At 45.4% G+C, this 19,219-nt stretch overlaps 1 protein-coding gene and 4 pseudogenes across 2 annotated transcripts in view; all 5 read right to left on the bottom strand.

Moving 5' to 3' along the window:
• Nucleotides 1-19,219, bottom strand: part of GNB4 (G protein subunit beta 4) — a 684,865-nt gene that overhangs the window by 515,115 nt on the left and 150,531 nt on the right. The gene's annotated exons all lie outside the window — the stretch shown is intronic.
• On the bottom strand, nucleotides 740-837 carry LOC146786005 (U6 spliceosomal RNA; annotated as a pseudogene).
• On the bottom strand, nucleotides 4,216-4,314 carry LOC146786004 (U6 spliceosomal RNA; annotated as a pseudogene).
• LOC146786003 (U6 spliceosomal RNA) lies at nucleotides 5,801-5,898 on the bottom strand (annotated as a pseudogene).
• On the bottom strand, nucleotides 18,580-18,677 carry LOC146786002 (U6 spliceosomal RNA; annotated as a pseudogene).

Raw genomic sequence — 19,219 nt, 5'->3', positions numbered from 1 at the left:
CTCAGCAGTTCTTCAGAATTGTGATAATCATCCTCAAGTGCAGAGTCTGCTAACCCTCCTGTGATTTCGGTGGCCTGGGCAGAGCTCAATGCATCGCACTGAGGAACTTTACAAGATACTTCTCTGTTTCCTGTTCTTCCAATGATGCAGTCAGTTGAGTTGGCGTCAGAGGGGCCTCTTTGTCTTCGTTGCACCCTATCTCCAGCTCTTTTATTAGAACTGGATGTGCAACTCGTCTCAGCAGTTCTTCAGAATTGTGATCATCTCGAGGAACTTCTTCCTTTTCTGATACAGTGCAGTTTTCAGCAGAGATAATGGGTAGGACGACAGAATTCTGCAGCACCACACTGACAGGAGGAGGCGTGTGATTGACCAGTTCCAGCTTTCGTCTACAGGAGTTCCTCATTGCACCTTTCACTGCTTCTTCAATTAGATTGTTCCACCTGTTTATCTCCAGAGAAGTGAGTGCCACAAGCTCGTAGATCTGAGGTCCAAGCTCGGATGTGGAAATGATGAAAAGGACTCGCTCATCTGTAGCCACGGCACGGACAAGCACAGAGTTCAGTTTTATAACAGGGCTGACAGTCAGTTTAGTAGCGGATGAACCAAGAGCTGTTTTACTGCAGCACTTGAGAGTAAGTTTTTCACCCTGTTTCTGCAGCAGCACTAAAAGATCCTCCAGTAGCAGCACATGCACATCTAAAGATGGAGATACAATGTAGACACAGAGACAAAACAAAAAAATATGGAACGCTCACAAATTTGCGTGTCATCCTTGCGCAGGGGCCATGCTAATCTTCTCTGTATTGTTAAGATTACGGCTTTCATGTTTAAAATTGCGTGTTACTTATGTAATACCATCTGATTTCATGTAATACAAAGAATACACTGTAAAAGGTTTCTATGAAATTACAAGAGTTGAACCGAATGGGGGTCTTGGGTTAATGCTGATCACTTAACTTATTGCTTCAAGGGGGCTTTGGCTTTTCGTTTTTAGGTCTCGCTTAGCGTTGCAGCGCATGCGCTGCTCACTCGGCGAGATTTATTGTCAACGAGGAGTTTGAGAAAAGGGCTTGAAGCCCCGCCCCTTATTTCCATTGGCTGGCGTCACCATTTATGGTGAACGGTGGGCTGCCATTGGAAATTAGCTGTTTGGGCTGCCTCCCTTTCGCTTTTTGGACCGGCCCACCTAGACTGGCTCGTCTGCTTTCCTTCTGTCACAAATGAATTTCTTATCTTTACAAGGCGTCACGTGTACTGCATGCTCTGGGCTTCCTGCAACCACGCTGCCTTCACGCCTGGAGCACGCGCCAGTCGGCTCTCTCATTGGTTAGCGACCTCCGACTTTACACGCTATCGTGTGTCACGTTCTGCAAATCCTTGTCATAGATATATTAAAAAGGGGCAAAGCAGAGTACGGAGCTGCTGTTGTATACGTGTGTGTGTGTGTTTGGGGTAAATGTGTCTTTAATTGTATACCTGGGTGCGTTTGTGTGTGTCAGGAGTTGTTGGTGTGGGTTTCTATTTGTGTGTCTGCGTGCGTCGGCTGGCGTCTGTGGGGGTCGGTAGGTGCGGATGAGGGGCGCTCAGCAGTTCTTCAAATTGTGATAATCATCCTCAAGTGCAGAGTCTGCTAACCCTCCTGTGATTTTAGGGGCCTGGGCAGAGCTCAATGCATCGCACTGAGGGAGCTTTACAAGATACTTCTCTGTTTCCTGTTCTTCCAATGACGCAGTCAGTTGAGTTGGCGTCAGAGGGGCCTCTTTGTCTTCGTTGAACCCTATCTCCAGCTCTTTTATTAGAACTGGATGTTTTACTCGTCTGAGCAGCTCTCCAGAATTGTGATAATCATCCTCAAGTGCAGCATCTGCTAACCCTCCTGTGATTTCGGTGGCCTGGGCAGAGCTCAATGCATCGCACTGAGGGAGCTTTACAAGATACTTCTCTGTTTCCTGTTCTTCCAATGATGCAGTCAGTTGAGTTGGCGTCAGAGGGGCCTCTTTGTCTTCGTTGTACCCTATCTCCGGCTCTTTTATTAGAGCTGGATGTTTTACTCGTCTCAGCAGCTCTCCAGAATTGTGATATTCATCCTCAAGTGCAGAGTCTGCTAACCCTCCTGTGATTTCGGTGGCCTGGGCAGAGCTCAATGCATCGCACTGAGGGAGCTTTACAAGATACTTCTCTGTTTTCTGTTCTTCCAATGATGCAGTCAGTTGAGTTGGCGTCAGAGGGGCCTCTTTGTCTTCGTTGTACCCTATCTCCGGCTCTTTTATTAGAACTGGATGTTTTACTCGTCTCAGCAGCTCTTCAGAATTGTGATAATCATCCTCAAGTGCAGAGGCTGCTAACCCTCCTGTGATTTTAGGGGCCTGGGCAGAGCTCAATGCATCGCACTGAGGAACTTTACAAGATACTTCTCTGTTTCCTGTTCTTCCAATGACGCAGTCAGTTGAGTTCGCGTCAGAGGGGTCTCTTTGTCTTCGTTGTACCCTATCTCCGGCTCTTTTATTAGAACTGGATGTTTTACTTGTCTCAGCAGTTCTTCAGAATTGTGATAATCATCCTCAAGTGCAGCGTCTGCTAACCCTCCTGTGATTTCGGTGGCCTGGGCAGAGCTCAATGCATCGCACTGAGGAACTTTACAAGATACTTCTCTGTTTCCTGTTCTTCCAATGACGCAGTCAGTTGAGTTTGCGTCAGAGGGGCCTCTTTGTCTTCGGTGAACCCTATCTCCAGCTCTTTTATTAGAACTGGATGTTTTACTCGTCTCAGCAGTTCTTCAGAATTGTGATAATCATCCTCAAGTGCAGAGTCTGCTAACTCTCCTGTGATTTTAGGGGCCTGGCAGAGCTCAATGCATCACACTGAGGGAGCTTTACAAGATACTTCTCTGTTTCCTGTTCTTCCAATGATGCAGTCAGTTGAGTTGGCGTCAGAGGGGCCTCTTTGTCTTCGTTGTACCCTATTTTCGGCTCTTTTATTAGAACTGGATGTTTTACTCGTCTCAGCAGTTCTTCAGAATTGTGATAATCATCCTCAAGTGCAGAGTCTGCTAACCCTCCTGTCATTTTAGGGGCCTGGGCAGAGCTCAATGCATCACACTGAGGGAGCTTTACAAGATACTTCTCTGTTTCCTGTTCTTCCAATGATGCAGTCAGTTGAGTTGGCGTCAGAGGGGCCTCTTTGTCTTCGTTGAACCCTATCTCCCACTCTTTTATTAGAACTGGATGTTTTACTCGTCTCAGCAGCTCTCCAGAATTGTGATAATCATCCTCAAGTGCAGCGTCTGCTAACCCTCCTGTGATTTCGGTGGCCTGGGCAGAGCTCAATGCATCACACTGAAGGAGCGTTACAAGATACTTCTCTTTTTCCTGTTCTTCCAATGACGCAGTCAGTTGAGTTGGCATCATAGGGGCCACTTTGTCTTCGTTGCACCCTATCTCCGGCTCTTTTATTAGAACTGGATGTTTTACTCGTCTCAGCAGTTCTTCAGAATTGTGATAATCATCCTCAAGTGCAGAGTCTGCTAACCCTCCTGTGATTTCGGTGGCCTGGGCAGAGCTCAATGCATCGCACTGAGGAACTTTACAAGATACTTCTCTGTTTCCTGTTCTTCCAATGATGCAGTCAGTTGAGTTGGCGTCAGAGGGGCCTCTTTGTCTTCGTTGCACCCTATCTCCAGCTCTTTTATTAGAACTGGATGTGCAACTCGTCTCAGCAGTTCTTCAGAATTGTGATCATCTCGAGGAACTTCTTCCTTTTCTGATACAGTGCAGTTTTCAGCAGAGATAATGGGTAGGACGACAGAATTCTGCAGCACCACACTGACAGGAGGAGGCGTGTGATTGACCAGTTCCAGCTTTCGTCTACAGGAGTTCCTCATTGCACCTTTCACTGCTTCTTCAATTAGATTGTTCCACCTGTTTATCTCCAGAGAAGTGAGTGCCACAAGCTCGTAGATCTGAGGTCCAAGCTCGGATGTGGAAATGATGAAAAGGACTCGCTCATCTGTAGCCACGGCACGGACAAGCACAGAGTTCAGTTTTATAACAGGGCTGACAGTCAGTTTAGTAGCGGATGAACCAAGAGCTGTTTTACTGCAGCACTTGAGAGTACGTTTTTCACCCTGTTTCTGCAGCAGCACTAAAAGATCCTCCAGTAGCAGCACATGCACATCTAAAGATGGAGATACAATGTAGACACAGAGACAAAACAAAAAAATATGGAAAGCTCACAAATTTGCGTGTCATCCTTGCGCAGGGGCCATGCTAATCTTCTCTGTATTGTTAAGATTACGGCTTTCATGTTTAAAATTGCGTGTTACTTATGTAATACCATCTGATTTCATGTAATACAAAGAATACACTGTAAAAGGTTTCTATGAAATTACAAGAGTTGAACCGAATGGGGGTCTTGGGTTAATGCTGATCACTTAACTTATTGCTTCAAGGGGGCTTTGGCTTTTCGTTTTTAGGTCTCGCCTAGCGTTGCAGCGCATGCGCTGCGCACTCGGCGAGATTTATTGTCAACGAGGAGTTTGAGAAAAGGGCTTGAAGCCCCGCCCTTTATTTCCATTGGCTGGCGTCACCATTTATGGTGAACGGTGGGCTGCCATTGGAAATTAGCTGTTTGGGCTGCCTCCCTTTCGCTTTTTGGACCGGCCCACCCAGACTGGCTCGTCTGCTTTCCTTCTGTCACAAATGAATTTCTTATCTTTACAAGGCGTCACGTGTACTGCATGCTCCGGGCTTCCTGCAACCACGCTGCCTTCACGCCTGGAGCACGCGCCAGTCGGCTCTCTCATTGGTTAGCGACCTCCGACTTTACACGCTATCGTGTGTCACGTTCTGCAAATCCTTGTCATAGATATATTAAAAAGGGGCAAAGCAGAGTACGGAGCTGCTGTCGTATACGTGTGTGTGTGTGTTTGGGGTAAATGTGTCTTTAATTGTATACCTGGGTGCGTTTGTGTGTGTCAGGAGTTGTTGGTGTGGGTTTCTATTTGTGTGTCTGAGTGCGTCGGCTGGCGTCTGTGGGGGTCGGTAGGTGCGGATGAGGGGCGCTCAGCAGTTTTTCAAATTGTGATAATCATCCTCAAGTGCAGAGTCTGCTAACCCTCCTGTGATTTTAGGGGCCTGGGCAGAGCTCAATGCATCGCACTGAGGAACTTTACAAGATACTTCTCTGTTTCCTGTTCTTCCAATGATGCAGTCAGTTGAGTTGGCGTCAGAGGGGCCTCTTTGTCTTCGTTGCACCCTATCTCCAGCTCTTTTATTAGAACTGGATGTGCAACTCGTCTCAGCAGTTCTTCAGAATTGTGATCATCTCGAGGAACTTCTTCCTTTACTGATACAGTGCAGTTTTCAGCAGAGATAATGGGTAGGACGACAGAATTCTGCAGCACCACACTGACAGGAGGAGGCGTGTGATTGACCAGTTCCAGCTTCCGTCTACAGGAGTTCCTCATTGCACCTTTCACTGCTTCTTCAATTAGATTGTTCCACCTGTTTATCTCCAGAGAAGTGAGTGCCACAAGCTCGTAGATCTGAGGTCCAAGCTCGGATGTGGAAATGATGAAAAGGACTCGCTCATCTGTAGCCACGGCACGGACAAGCACAGAGTTCAGTTTTATAACAGGGCTGACAGTCAGTTTAGTAGCGGATGAACCAAGAGCTGTTTTACTGCAGCACTTGAGAGTAAGTTTTTCACCCTGTTTCTGCAGCAGCACTAAAAGATCCTCCAGTAGCAGCACATGCACATCTAAAGATGGAGATACAATGTAGGTACAGAGACAAAACAAAAAAATATGGAACGCTCACAAATTTGCGTGTCATCCTTGCGCAGGGGCCATGCTAATCTTCTCTGTATTGTTAAGATTACGGCTTTCATGTTTAAAATTGCGTGTTACTTATGTAATACCATCTGATTTCATGTAATACAAAGAATACACTGTAAAAGGTTTCTTTGAAATTACAAGAGTTGAACCGAATGGGAGTCTTGGGTTAATGCTGATCACTTAACTTATTGCTTCAAGGGGGCTTTGGCTTTTCGTTTTTAGGTCTCGCCTAGCGTTGCAGCGCATGCGCTGCTCACTCGGCGAGATTTATTGTCAACGAGGAGTTTGAGAAAAGGGCTTGAAGCCCCGCCCCTTATTTCCATTGGCTGGCGTCACCATTTATGGTGAACGGTGGGCTGCCATTGGAAATTAGCTGTTTGGGCTGCCTCCCTTTCGCTTTTTGGACCGGCCCACCTAGACTGGCTCGTCTGCTTTCCTTCTGTCACAAATGAATTTCTTATCTTTACAAGGCGTCACGTGTACTGCATGCTCCGGGCTTCCTGCAACCACGCTGCCTTCACGCCTGGAGCACGCGCCAGTCGGCTCTCTCATTGGTTAGCGACCTCCGACTTTACACGCTATCGTGTGTCACGTTCTGCAAATCCTTGTCATAGATATATTAAAAAGGGGCAAAGCAGAGTACGGAGCTGCTGTCGTATACGTGTGTGTGTGTGTTTGGGGTAAATGTGTCTTTAATTGTATACCTGGGTGCGTTTGTGTGTGTCAGGAGTTGTTGGTGTGGGTTTCTATTTGTGTGTCTGCGTGCGTCGGCTGGCGTCTGTGGGGGTCGGTAGGTGCGGATGAGGGGCTCTCAGCAGTTCTTCAAATTGTGATAATCATCCTCAAGTGCAGAGTCTGCTAACCCCCCTGTGATTTTAGGGGCCTGGGCAGAGCTCAATGCATCGCACTGAGGGAGCTTTACAAGATACTTCTCTGTTTCCTGTTCTTCCAATGACGCAGTCAGTTGAGTTGGCGTCAGAGGGGCCTCTTTGTCTTCGTTGAACCCTATCTCCAGCTCTTTTATTAGAACTGGATGTTTTACTCGTCTGAGCAGCTCTCCAGAATTGTGATAATCATCCTCAAGTGCAGCGTCTGCTAACCCTCCTGTGATTTCGGTGGCCTGGGCAGAGCTCAATGCATCGCACTGAGGGAGCTTTACAAGATACTTCTCTGTTTCCTGTTCTTCCAATGATGCAGTCAGTTGAGTTGGCGTCAGAGGGGCCTCTTTGTCTTCGTTGTACCCTATCTCCGGCTCTTTTATTAGAGCTGGATGTTTTACTCGTCTCAGCAGCTCTCCAGAATTGTGATATTCATCCTCAAGTGCAGAGTCTGCTAACCCTCCTGTGATTTCGGTGGCCTGGGCAGAGCTCAATGCATCGCACTGAGGGAGCTTTACAAGATACTTCTCTGTTTTCTGTTCTTCCAATGATGCAGTCAGTTGAGTTGGCGTCAGAGGGGCCTCTTTGTCTTCGTTGTACCCTATCTCCGGCTCTTTTATTACAACTGGATGTTTTACTCGTCTCAGCAGCTCTTCAGAATTGTGATAATCATCCTCAAGTGCAGAGGCTGCTAACCCTCCTGTGATTTCGGTGGCCTGGGCAGAGCTCAATGCATGGCACTGAGGAACTTTACAAGATACTTCTCTGTTTCCTGTTCTTCCAATGACGCAGTCAGTTGAGTTCGCGTCAGAGGGGTCTCTTTGTCTTCGTTGTACCCTATCTCCGGCTCTTTTATTAGAACTGGATGTTTTACTCGTCTCAGCAGTTCTTCAGAATTATGATAATCATCCTCAAGTGCAGAGGCTGCTAACCCTCCTGTGATTTTAGGGGCCTGGGCAGAGCTCAATGCATCGCACTGAGGAACTTTACAAGATACTTCTCTGTTTCCTGTTCTTCCAATGACGCAGTCAGTTGAGTTCGCGTCAGAGGGGTCTCTTTGTCTTCGTTGTACCCTATCTCCGGCTCTTTTATTAGAACTGGATGTTTTACTCGTCTCAGCAGTTCTTCAGAATTGTGATAATCATCCTCAAGTGCAGCGTCTGCTAACCCTCCTGTGATTTCGGTGGCCTGGGCAGAGCTCAATGCATCGCACTGAGGAACTTTACAAGATACTTCTCTGTTTCCTGTTCTTCCAATGACGCAGTCAGTTGAGTTTGCGTCAGAGGGGCCTCTTTGTCTTCGGTGAACCCTATCTCCAGCTCTTTTATTAGAACTGGATGTTTTACTCGTCTCAGCAGTTCTTCAGAAGTGTGATAATCATCCTCAAGTGCAGAGTCTGCTAACTCTCCTGTGATTTTAGGGGCCTGGCAGAGCTCAATGCATCACACTGAGGGAGGTTTACAAGATACTTCTCTGTTTCCTGTTCTTCCAATGATGCAGTCAGTTGAGTTGGCGTCAGAGGGGCCTCTTTGTCTTCGTTGTACCCTATCTCCGGCTCTTTTATTAGAACTGGATGTTTTACTCGTCTCAGCAGTTCTTCAGAATTGTGATAATCATCCTCAAGTGCAGAGTCTGCTAACCCTCCTGTGATTTCGGTGGCCTGGGCAGAGCTCAATGCATCGCACTGAGGGAGCGTTACAAGATACTTCTCTGTTTACTGTTCTTCCAATGACGCAGTCAGTTGAGTTGGCATCATAGGGGCCACTTTGTCTTCGTTGCACCCTATCTCCGGCTCTTTTATTAGAACTGGATGTTTTACTCGTCTCAGCAGTTCTTCAGAATTGTGATAATCATCCTCAAGTGCAGAGTCTGCTAACCCTCCTGTGATTTCGGTGGCCTGGGCAGAGCTCAATGCATCGCACTGTGGTAAATAATTTAATTACCGGTACTTAATTTGATGCGGAAAATTAATAAGAATAGCTCAATAAAATAAGAGGCAGAATCCGTGGTATGAGAGGTTCGGAACGGGCTTTATTCCAAAACACAATTCGAATTTGTGGGCTTCATATTCCATCACCACGAAGGTTCAGGAAGTGAAGGACAATACTTTATTGACAAGTAATCATTTTTATAGAAGAGGCATTACAGTGAAACAGATGCAGGAGGCGTAACAGTTGATAACAGAGATAAAGGCATACATGCGTAACTAAAATGGGTGTAACTAGGCGTAACTAAAGAACGTCATTAGGTATGATGTCACAAATGGGTGGTTTCATGAAAGAATTTCGCAATGTCAGCAAAAATACTTGGCAGAGATGCGCGCACAGCAGCATGACGTGTGATTGACGTGCAACTAGGGGGTGAATGGGACTTGACATTTAGCTCTACATGTGGAGACAGAAGTCTGGGGTTATGTCAACCTAATCCTAAATCATATCTTACATCCTATGTTTAAAGAACTGTGTTATCCAAAAAGAGAGGTCTCTTAGGATAGAATCTTATTCTATACTGACTATACTGACTGTTAGTGCGTGTACAAGCGTCTAAGTGTCTACACTAGATGCGAGGGGGTAGGAATATTCCATGGTAACAGGGCTATGAATTACTTGCATAAAGACAGAGAAGCAGGGCTCTTTTGCACAGTAGCTAGAGGAATGTTTACTTAAACTGCTAGACAGGAATGCATTGGATGAGGAGCGGAGCAGAGCAGATAATCTTGAAGGTGAAATACAGTTTTTGGCAGGCAGACAGGCCGACAGGCCGAGTCAGGCACCGTTAGCCGCGCAGGGAGTAGGACAAAGTTCATGGATACAGATGCGAGCTCAGACTGGAGCTTTCAGAGGCAGAAGGCAGGAAAAGGCTTAATGGCAGAATCAGGGCCTACTCGCCTGGACTGTAAAATGGCATAAATGAACCATATAAAGCCGGTGGCCTTTCATACTTAGGAATAGAATATCCGGCCCATTCATGGCGGATCTGAAAGAGGACATGTTGACGGTGGACGCACATGTATTTGCGTCTTCATAACTGGAACTGGAGGGAACATACATGTACTTGTGACTTATACATGAAACCGTTGGGGTCCAAGATAGGGGACATAACTGATCATAAAAATCCATATTTCCACATTCCCTCCTTGTCCCCTACTTGCCCTTAAGAGATATCAATCTTCATCAATCCGTTGATCTGTTCATATAACATCATTTGTTCTTCTTTCTTCTTCCGGGATCTCGAACGAAAACTTGGATGTGGGATACACGAGGTGGCACACAGACCACAAATCGCTGGCCCACATTGTAGACATAAGCAGCAACTGAATAGTATGAGAAAGCCAATACCTAGGAAGGAGAGCATTCTCCATCCCCAGGCTGACAACACGCCCCAGAACCAACCGGACCAAGTCCAGGTGCCTGGATTCTGGTGTATCTGGCTTACAATCTTATGAAGGCGAGTTATGGCTTTATATACAGACGGCGAATTTTCTGGTATGAAAATGCAACAGCTTGATCCGATGACCCTACAAGCTCCGCCCCTATCGGCCAGGATGACGTCAAGGACAAGACCATTTTGAAGCACAACAATCCGCATAGCAGACTGCTCTTCTGTTAAATTGCCTAAGGCGGAAATAGTTTCGTTCACTACTGCTTCAAGGGTTCTGGTTAATCTACGTATCAACTTACTATTAGTGACTGTACCTATATAGGGGAAGAAACCTTTATTGAAATCTGTGTATTTTTCCCATGCTGTTTCAGTGTAATCGACGATTGGGAGATCTCTCTGCTGTCTATTGTGTACTAAATGAGTATTTCTATGATAATCAGGAGGAGCTAGGAAAACAGGTGGCAAAAGGAATCCGATGTAACAGGTACCATCCCAATCTAGAGGCAAACGTGTATATGCAGTCTGACCACATACGAAGTAGGAATGGCGAGAAGCTCTAAATGTAGACTTGCCTTGATCACTGAATTCTATTACAGTGGTGCACTTACTATGGCCCATATGTATGGAACCATTCTTTCTTACACACAATTCACCTTTAGCTGGAAATACTGACATAGCGGGCAAAATTGGTGCAGCTTCGGATTCAACATTCAGGATCATGAGATTAAGCGTGAAATTACCTAATCCGTATACTTCATTTTCTAGATCAGTTCCTGTTCTTTTGGGAAGTCCCTCCTTGTTAGGGTAGCAGACTTTAAGCAAAACTAAGTTCAAGTTTCCCCATACCCAGTTGTTTTGATAAACTGCGGAATTCGAATCTAGGGAATTAATTAAACTAAACCATGCTCCACAGGAGCCATTGTGTGTGAACGGATATGGAAAGAGAGGCAGAATTCCCTTATAGTTCTGATAGGGAGGGAGTCGGCCACATATCCAACAATTTGTAGCATTGCTAGTCTGATGGGAATGATGTAACATACTAATAAAAGTGTTATTGCGCAGCGCAAATCTATAGGACAACTCATGCGGGGGTAATTCACTAAAAGAATGTTCAGCAGTAACATTGTAAACATGTTTAGAAATAGGATAATATACGTGTAACAATATACTTGCAGCGATTATTAAAAGACTTAAGAAAAACAAAATTAATAACGTCACTGTGCAATGACTACGAAGTGATTTACAGTACGCATGTTTTTTCAACTGCATTTTTCCGTTTCTTTCTCTATTCAGGTCTAGGGGATACATGTCAGAGACAAATTCGACCGATTCACCTTGGAGAGGACTTAAACAATCAAATTGTCTGACTTCTTAGACCGTAATTTTAGTTTGTATAGTTCCTTATCGCTTAGTTCAACCAAAGGAAGCTTTGAGTCAATCGGTGAAGACACGCGAGATGTATCGTTTACATCAGACGGTAGTCCATGAAATTTCTTGATATGACTTGAATGTATCCAACCTTTGCGACCTTCGATCTTCACGGCTGTCCTTGTGGTGAGCAGTACAAGTTGAGGCGATTTCCACCTAGGATCCAGCTGAGTCTTCCGGTCAAAATTCCGCACTAACACCAGGTCCCCGGGAACTACGTCATGGGGTTTCACCTCGGTGTTGTCGGGAAAGGCTGCAGCTACCTGTGAACGACAAGATTGTAGTGCAGACATCAAGGAAGCCAGGTAATCTGTCAGCATATTACAGTCAACATCAGTTATTTTGCGTGGTATAGGCGTCCCCCACATATTTGGTGGTCTACCGAAGATCACCTCATAAGGGGATAGCCCTGTTCGAGAGTGCGCTACCATTCTCATGTAAAAGAGTGCGACTGGTAAGGCTACTACCCAATCGACACCTTTCTCCCTACATATTTTGGACAATCTAATTTTCAGAGTTTGATTATGTCGTTCCACGAGACCTGCTGCCTCGGGGTGTCGGACACAGTGAAATCTCCATTGATAGCCTAACAAAAGTGAAACGTGTTTCATTAATTCGGATGAGAACGGCTGGCCGTTATCTGAGTAGACAACACGTGGTAAACCGTACCGTGGGAAGAATTCTCGAACCAACTGTTTGGCCGTAGTCGGGGCAGTGTAATCTGAAACCGGGTATGCTTCTGTCCAACGGGAAAGAGCACAGACAACTACAAGAACATATTTGAATCCTCGACATCGTTCCATCTGGATATAATCCATCTGGAGGACTTCAAAAGGGTGCTCAGGAGGCTGAAATCCACCCTGTTCTACGGGAATGCTTTTACCTGGGTTAAACTGACAACAGATCATACAGGTACGAACTTTTTGTTTAGCTGCTGCTCGTAAATGTTTGTTGAACCAAATGTGTTGAATGCTGTCTAGCATAGCTTTTTCTCCTAGGTGCGCTGGACTATGTATTGTATTAATGATAACTTGAACCATAGAATCAGGAAGGAACCATACAGATTTTTCCTTCGTCATCCATCCTTGATCCGTTTGGATCCCTCCTAATTCAGTCCATTTCTTTATTTCATCTGGTGTAGCATGTGTCTGTATGTCAATTACGTCAAGAGCGGGATCCTTAACCGTCATGCAATGTGTTGGTGTCAGAACTATTGTCTTTGTCATGTCAGATGTGTGAGTTCGAGCAGTCTGTTTAGCTGTTCTGTCAGCTAGATCATTGCCTTGGGAAATGATATCAGTAACTTTCGTATGAGCTTTACATTTCATAATTGATATTGCAGTGGGTAGATGTATTGCATCTAATAAGGCATGAATGAGGGGTCCGTGCTGAATGTGGGCACCGTGAGAAGTTAAATAACCTCTCTCTCGCCACAGCACGCCGAAGTCGTGTACAACTCCGAATGCATAACATGAATCAGTGTATATGTTGACTTTCTTATTCGTAGCTTGAATACAGGCTTGTGTCAGAGCGATGAGCTCTGCTGCTTGAGCTGACAAGGTATTTATGCAATTTGTTTCAATGACTTCAGTGTCTGTTGTGACTGTGTAAGCGGCCACTAACTCTCCTGTACTTGTTCTCATACATGAACCATCTACATACAACGTCAGGTCTGGGTCTGACAATGGGACGTCTGTCAAGTCTTGTCTAGGTTTCGTCGTGATAGTAATAACTTCAATACAATCATGTGCTAGTGGGTCTGTTCCGTTTACTGGCAAAAGTGTGGCAGGATTCAATGTACTACAACGTCTGATTTCTATGTGTGGCTGAAACAATGTTAATTCGTAACCAGTGAGTCTTGCTATAGTCAAGTGTTGTGTTTGCGTTCGGTTCACAAGAACCTCTACGGCGTGTGGTACTTGTACTGTCAATGGATGTCCTAACACTATGGCATCGCTTTGTCTGATTGCTAAAGCTGTCGCTGCCACTGATTTCAGGCACGCAGGCAGAGCCTGAGCTACGGGATCTAATGTACTAGAAAAATAAGCACATGGTTTGTGTGATCCTGCTTGTTCCTGAGTGAGTACTGACAAGGCAGTACCTTCGCGTTCTGTAACAAAGAGTGTAAACTGTTTATTGTAACATGGTGTTGCTAAAACAGGTGCTTGACATAAAGCTTTCTTTAGGCTTTCAAAAGCTTGTGTATGTTCCTGAGTCCAAGGGAGGACAGTCGATGTGGCTGCCTCCTGTGTTGTCAACTGAATGAGTGGTTTTGCTAGAAATGCATACTGAGGGATCCACTGCCTACAATATGAAGTGAGGCCTATAAAAGCCCGCACCTCCTTTTGTGTCTTGGGTATTGGCATGTTAGCAATTAACTGGATGCGATCGGGTGTAAGCTGCCTTCCCTCCTTGGACAGCGAGTGCCCAAGGTAAACAACTCGCTGGACACAGAATTGCAGCTTAGAAGGGGACACCTTGTGCCCCTTTTCGGCCAAGAATTGTAAAACCGTCAGTGAGGCTTTTTCACATTCAGGTTCGCTTCTAGCGGTGATCAGCAGATCATCGACATATTGAAGCAGGGCAGTGTTGACTGGCATGTGGATACTGTCAAGTTCTCGTTTCAGTGCTTGGCTATAGATGCTGGGGCTTTCTGTGAATCCTTGAGGTGCGCGTGTGAATTTAAAGCTTCGTCCATTTAAACTAAATCCGAACAAGTATTGGCTTTCCGGATCTATTGGGACGCTGAAAAAGGCATTCTTGAGATCAATTACAGTAAAGAATGTTGCTTCGGAATCAATGGCTGTCAGTAATGAAGAAATGTCTGGGACTACGGGGTATTGTGGTACAATGCATTTATTTAATTCGCGCAGATCAATAACCAATCGATATACTGGCGGGGCTTTTGGATCAGTTCGTTTAAGAATCGGAATTATCGGGGAATTACATACATTGGAGTCGGTTTCCACAACCACTCCTTGGGTAATAAGCTCGTCAATGATTTGTAGTAAAGCCACTACAGCATCTGGGGGTAACTTGTATTGTCGCATTCGTGGTAGTACCACTCCTGTCTTTAGTGTGACTCGATATGGTGTAATGTTCATACAACCAACATCTGTAGGGCCTTGTGCCCATAAATGTGTGGGTAAAGTCTGCAGTCGGTGATCCATGTCTCGGGACACGTAGTGCCCTTTGAAATCACGTAAAAACAATCTTACTCCTTCCGGAGAACAACATATTATAGCTCCTAGAGCTTTCAATGTTTTTATACCTAACAGGTTTTCTGGACATGATTTAGTAAGCAATAAATCTGTAGTTCGTGTCAAGGGACCAATCGTAAGGGGAAGAGGCTGTGATACTTCGTTAATGATAGCTTTTCCTGAAAAACCAAGGGAAATATTCTGTGAGCCTGAGAGGGGTGCCCCTGGAACTTCACTACGTTTTATGGTTGTTCGGCTTGCCCCTGTATCAAGTAAAAATTTTCTATCTTGGCCTAATAGTTCACTGTGTACATAAGGTCCTTCTTGATCTACAGGGACCTCGATAAGGGGTAAGCCAACTTCCCTCTCTAGGCTGTTTCATGAGTATCGTTGATAATCAGGATAGTCATACTGTGCGGTCTGGTACATCTGTTGTGTCGTTGTTTGTGTGGCAGCAATAGGCTGCGGTGGTGGGCTAATTCTTGAAAGGAAAGTTTATTTACTCTGGGTGGCGTGGAAAAAATGTTTGCTGTACCTCCTGTAGCACCACCTGGGGTGCTGGACGTGAAAGGATTCGTTGAACGTGATATAGCAACCATAGGTGTGGGTACAGCTGTAGAAACAGATGTGCTTGCCGGAACTTGTGTCGGAGTTTGTTGTTGCGGAGGTACAGACGGAGGGTCTTGGCGTTGAACCCCCTCGGCAAGCGGTCTATGTGGTGCAGTATTAGCATACTCGGGAGCTGCGTCGTCTAAATAAGAGGAAAGGAAAACATCTTCTGCGGTTCTGGGATGCCCTTTGGGATGTACTTTTATCGGAAACAATGGCGGTGGCAAGTCTTTTGGTATCTCCGGAGTAGCCTTAGGTAACCCTTCGGCCAGAAGAGGATACATACCATTCATAAGGGCATTTCTTTGTCTGTCTGCTTGTTCTGATTTTGCTCGGGTTCCTTCTTCAATTAATAGATTTTCTCGGACTTTATTTGAATTCTCCTTACTTTTCTCTTCCTGTCTGAGTGCTTTTTCTGTACGTCTATATGATTCTTTACGCCATAATTCAATGGCATCTTTCTGTGATTGTCTAGCTTTCTTTTTCCATAATTCTTCCTCTACTTTCATGATGCAATCTGCATCCCAGGTCCCAGCTGCAGGCCACCTCTGACTTTCTGGTAATTCCTTGGTGTAGTCTACCCATAAATCAAGAATTAATATGGCGTCTAGGCCATGTTTATGATACATGAAGTACCCTGGAGTGTCCCTAGGAGGAATGGGAACAGCTTCTTCGAGTACCCCTTTTCTAGTTTTGATCTGTCTTAATCTCGAAAAAAGCGGCATATTGAGAACTGATCTGATACCTAATTTTGAACACGTTTAATACAACAAAACACAATAATGAACAGTCATTCACACCACAATATGCAGAACGTATTTAAAACATTTTAACATTTAACATTTAATGAACAACAATGATGGCCATTTAGGGAACTAGTCACTAAGCATAATACTCGGCACTAACTAGGTAATTCTGAATTATATACTAGACATACTTGATATACTGCTAAACAGTACAGATACACTGCTGAAACAGTGCAGACCGGATTTGTGTACCCAAACCCGTCTTGACCGGCACAACCTATGTGCACGTCAGAACGCCTCCCCGGCAATGGTACTCACCGGGTAGCTCGGAACGGAAGGCCTCGGAACTGAACTGAACTGGACTTGGACCAGACTGGACTCGACTCGAAACTTCGGAACTTCGGAACCTGGTGGGCCTCTGTATACCTCGGATCTTGCTCTCTCAGCTAGGCTCTGGTCGGGATACTTCGCACTTCTCACCGCCTCGTCTGGGTGTTGATCGCAGCCTCAGTTACCCCCGCTCGGCAGGAGGGAGATACAGGAAATCCTGTGGGTACGCGTTGTTGTCCGTCCAGCTGTGGCAGGAGACCGGGCCTGCAACGCACCTCCGGCGCGTGAGATGAGAAAGTGTCCCTGTTCGGGCGCCATATATGTGGTAAATAATTTAATTACCGGTACTTAATTTGATGCGGAAAATTAATAAGAATAGCTCAATAAAATAAGAGGCAGAATCCGTGGTATTAGAGGTTCGGAACGGGCTTTATTCCAAAACACAATTCGAATTTGTGGGCTTCATATTCCATCACCACGAAGGTTCAGGAAGTGAAGGACAATACTTTATTGACAAGTAATCATTTTTATAGAAGAGGCATTACAGTGAAACAGATGCAGGAGGCGTAACAGTTGATAACAGAGATAAAGGCATACATGCGTAACTAAAATGGGTGTAACTAGGCGTAACTAAAGAACGTCATTAGGTATGATGTCACAAATGGGTGGTTTCATGAAAGAATTTCGCAATGTCAGCAAAAATACTTGGCAGAGATGCGCGCGCAGCAGCATGACGTGTGATTGACGTGCAACTAGGGGGTGAATGGGACTTGACATTTAGCTCTACATGTGGAGACAGAAGTCTGGGGTTATGTCAACCTAATCCTAAATCATATCTTACATCCTATGTTTAAAGAACTGTGTTATCCAAAAAGAGAGGTCTCTTAGGATAGAATCTTATTCTATACTGACTATACTGACTGTTAGTGCGTGTACAAGCGTCTAAGTGTCTACACTAGATGCGAGGGGGTAGGAATATTCCATGGTAACAGGGCTATGAATTACTTGCATAAAGACAGAGAAGCAGGGCTCTTTTGCACAGTAGCTAGAGGAATGTTTACTTAAACTGCTAGACAGGAATGCATTGGATGAGGAGCGGAGCAGAGCAGATAATCTTGAAGGTGAAATACAGTTTTTGGCAGGCAGACAGGCCGACAGGCCGAGTCAGGCACCGTTAGCCGCGCAGGGAGTAGGACAAAGTTCATGGATACAGATGCGAGCTCAGACTGGAGCTTTCAGAGGCAGAAGGCAGGAAAAGGCTTAATGGCAGAATCAGGGCCTACTCGCCTGGACTGTAAAATGGCATAAATGAACCATATAAAGCCGGTGGCCTTTCATACTTAGGAATAGAATATCCGGCCCATTCATGGCGGATCTGAAAGAGGACATGTTGACGGTGGACGCACATGTATTTGCGTCTTCATAACTGGAACTGGAGGGAACATACATGTACTTGTGACTTATACATGAAACCGTTGGGGTCCAAGATAGGGGACATAACTGATCATAAAAATCCATATTTCCACAGCACTGAGGAACTTTACAAGATACTTCTCTGTTTCCTGTTCTTCCAATGATGCAGTCAGTTGAGTTGGCGTCAGAGGGGCCTCTTTGTCTTCGTTGCACCCTATCTCCAGCTCTTTTATTAGAACTGGATGTGCAACTCGTCTCAGCAGTTCTTCAGAATTGTGATCATCTCGAGGAACTTCTTCCTTTACTGATACAGTGCAGTTTTCAGCAGAGATAATGGGTAGGACGACAGAATTCTGCAGCACCACACTGACAGGAGGAGGCATGTGATTGACCAGTTCCAGCTTCCGTCTACAGGAGTTCCTCATTGCACCTTTCACTGCTTCTTCAATTAGATTGTTCCACCTGTTTATCTCCAGAGAAGTGAGTGCCACAAGCTCGTAGATCTGAGGTCCAAGCTCGGATGTGGAAATGATGAAAAGGACTCGCTCATCTGTAGCCACGGCACGGACAAGCACAGAGTTCAGTTTTATAACAGGGCTGACAGTCAGTTTAGTAGCGGATGAACCAAGAGCTGTTTTACTGCAGCACTTGAGAGTAAGTTTTTCACCCTGTTTCTGCAGCAGCACTAAAAGATCCTCCAGTAGCAGCACATGCACATCTAAAGATGGAGATACAATGTAGACACAGAGACAAAACAAAAAAATATGGAACGTCTACAAATTTGCGTGTCATCCTTGCGCAGGGGCCATGCTAATCTTCTCTGTCTTGTTAAGATTACGGCTTTCATGTTTAAAATTGCGTGTTACTTATGTAATACCATCTGATATCATGTAATACAAAGAATACACTGTAAAAGGTTTCTATGAAATTACAAGAGTTGAACCGAATGGGGGTCTTGGGTTAATGCTGATCACTTAACTTATTGCTTCAAGGGGGCTTTGGCTTTTTGTTTTTAGGTCTCGTCTAGCGTTGCAGCGCATGCGCTGCTCACTCGGCGAGATTTATTGTCAACGAGGAGTTTGAGAAAAGGGCTTGAAGCCCCGCCCCTTATTTCCATTGGCTGGCGTCACCATTTATGGTGAGCGGTGGGCTGCCATTGGAAATTAGCTGTTTGGGCTGCCTCCCTTTCGCTTTTTGGACCGGCCCACCCAGACTGGCTCGTCTGCTTTCCTTCTGTCACAAATGAATTTCTTATCTTTACAAGGCGTCACGTGTACTGCATGCTCCGGGCTTCCTGCAACCACGCTGCCTTCACGCCTGGAGCACGCGCCAGTCGGCTCTCTCATTGGTTAGCGACCTCCGACTTTACACGCTATCGTGTGTCACATTCTGCAAATC

The sequence above is a fragment of the Triturus cristatus genome, chromosome 11 (assembly GCF_964204655.1).
Source record: "Triturus cristatus chromosome 11, aTriCri1.1, whole genome shotgun sequence".
Taxonomy (NCBI): Eukaryota; Metazoa; Chordata; class Amphibia; order Caudata; family Salamandridae; genus Triturus; species Triturus cristatus.
Note: the sequence above shows the minus strand (reverse complement) of the source record. Positions and strands in the feature narration are given on the sequence as shown.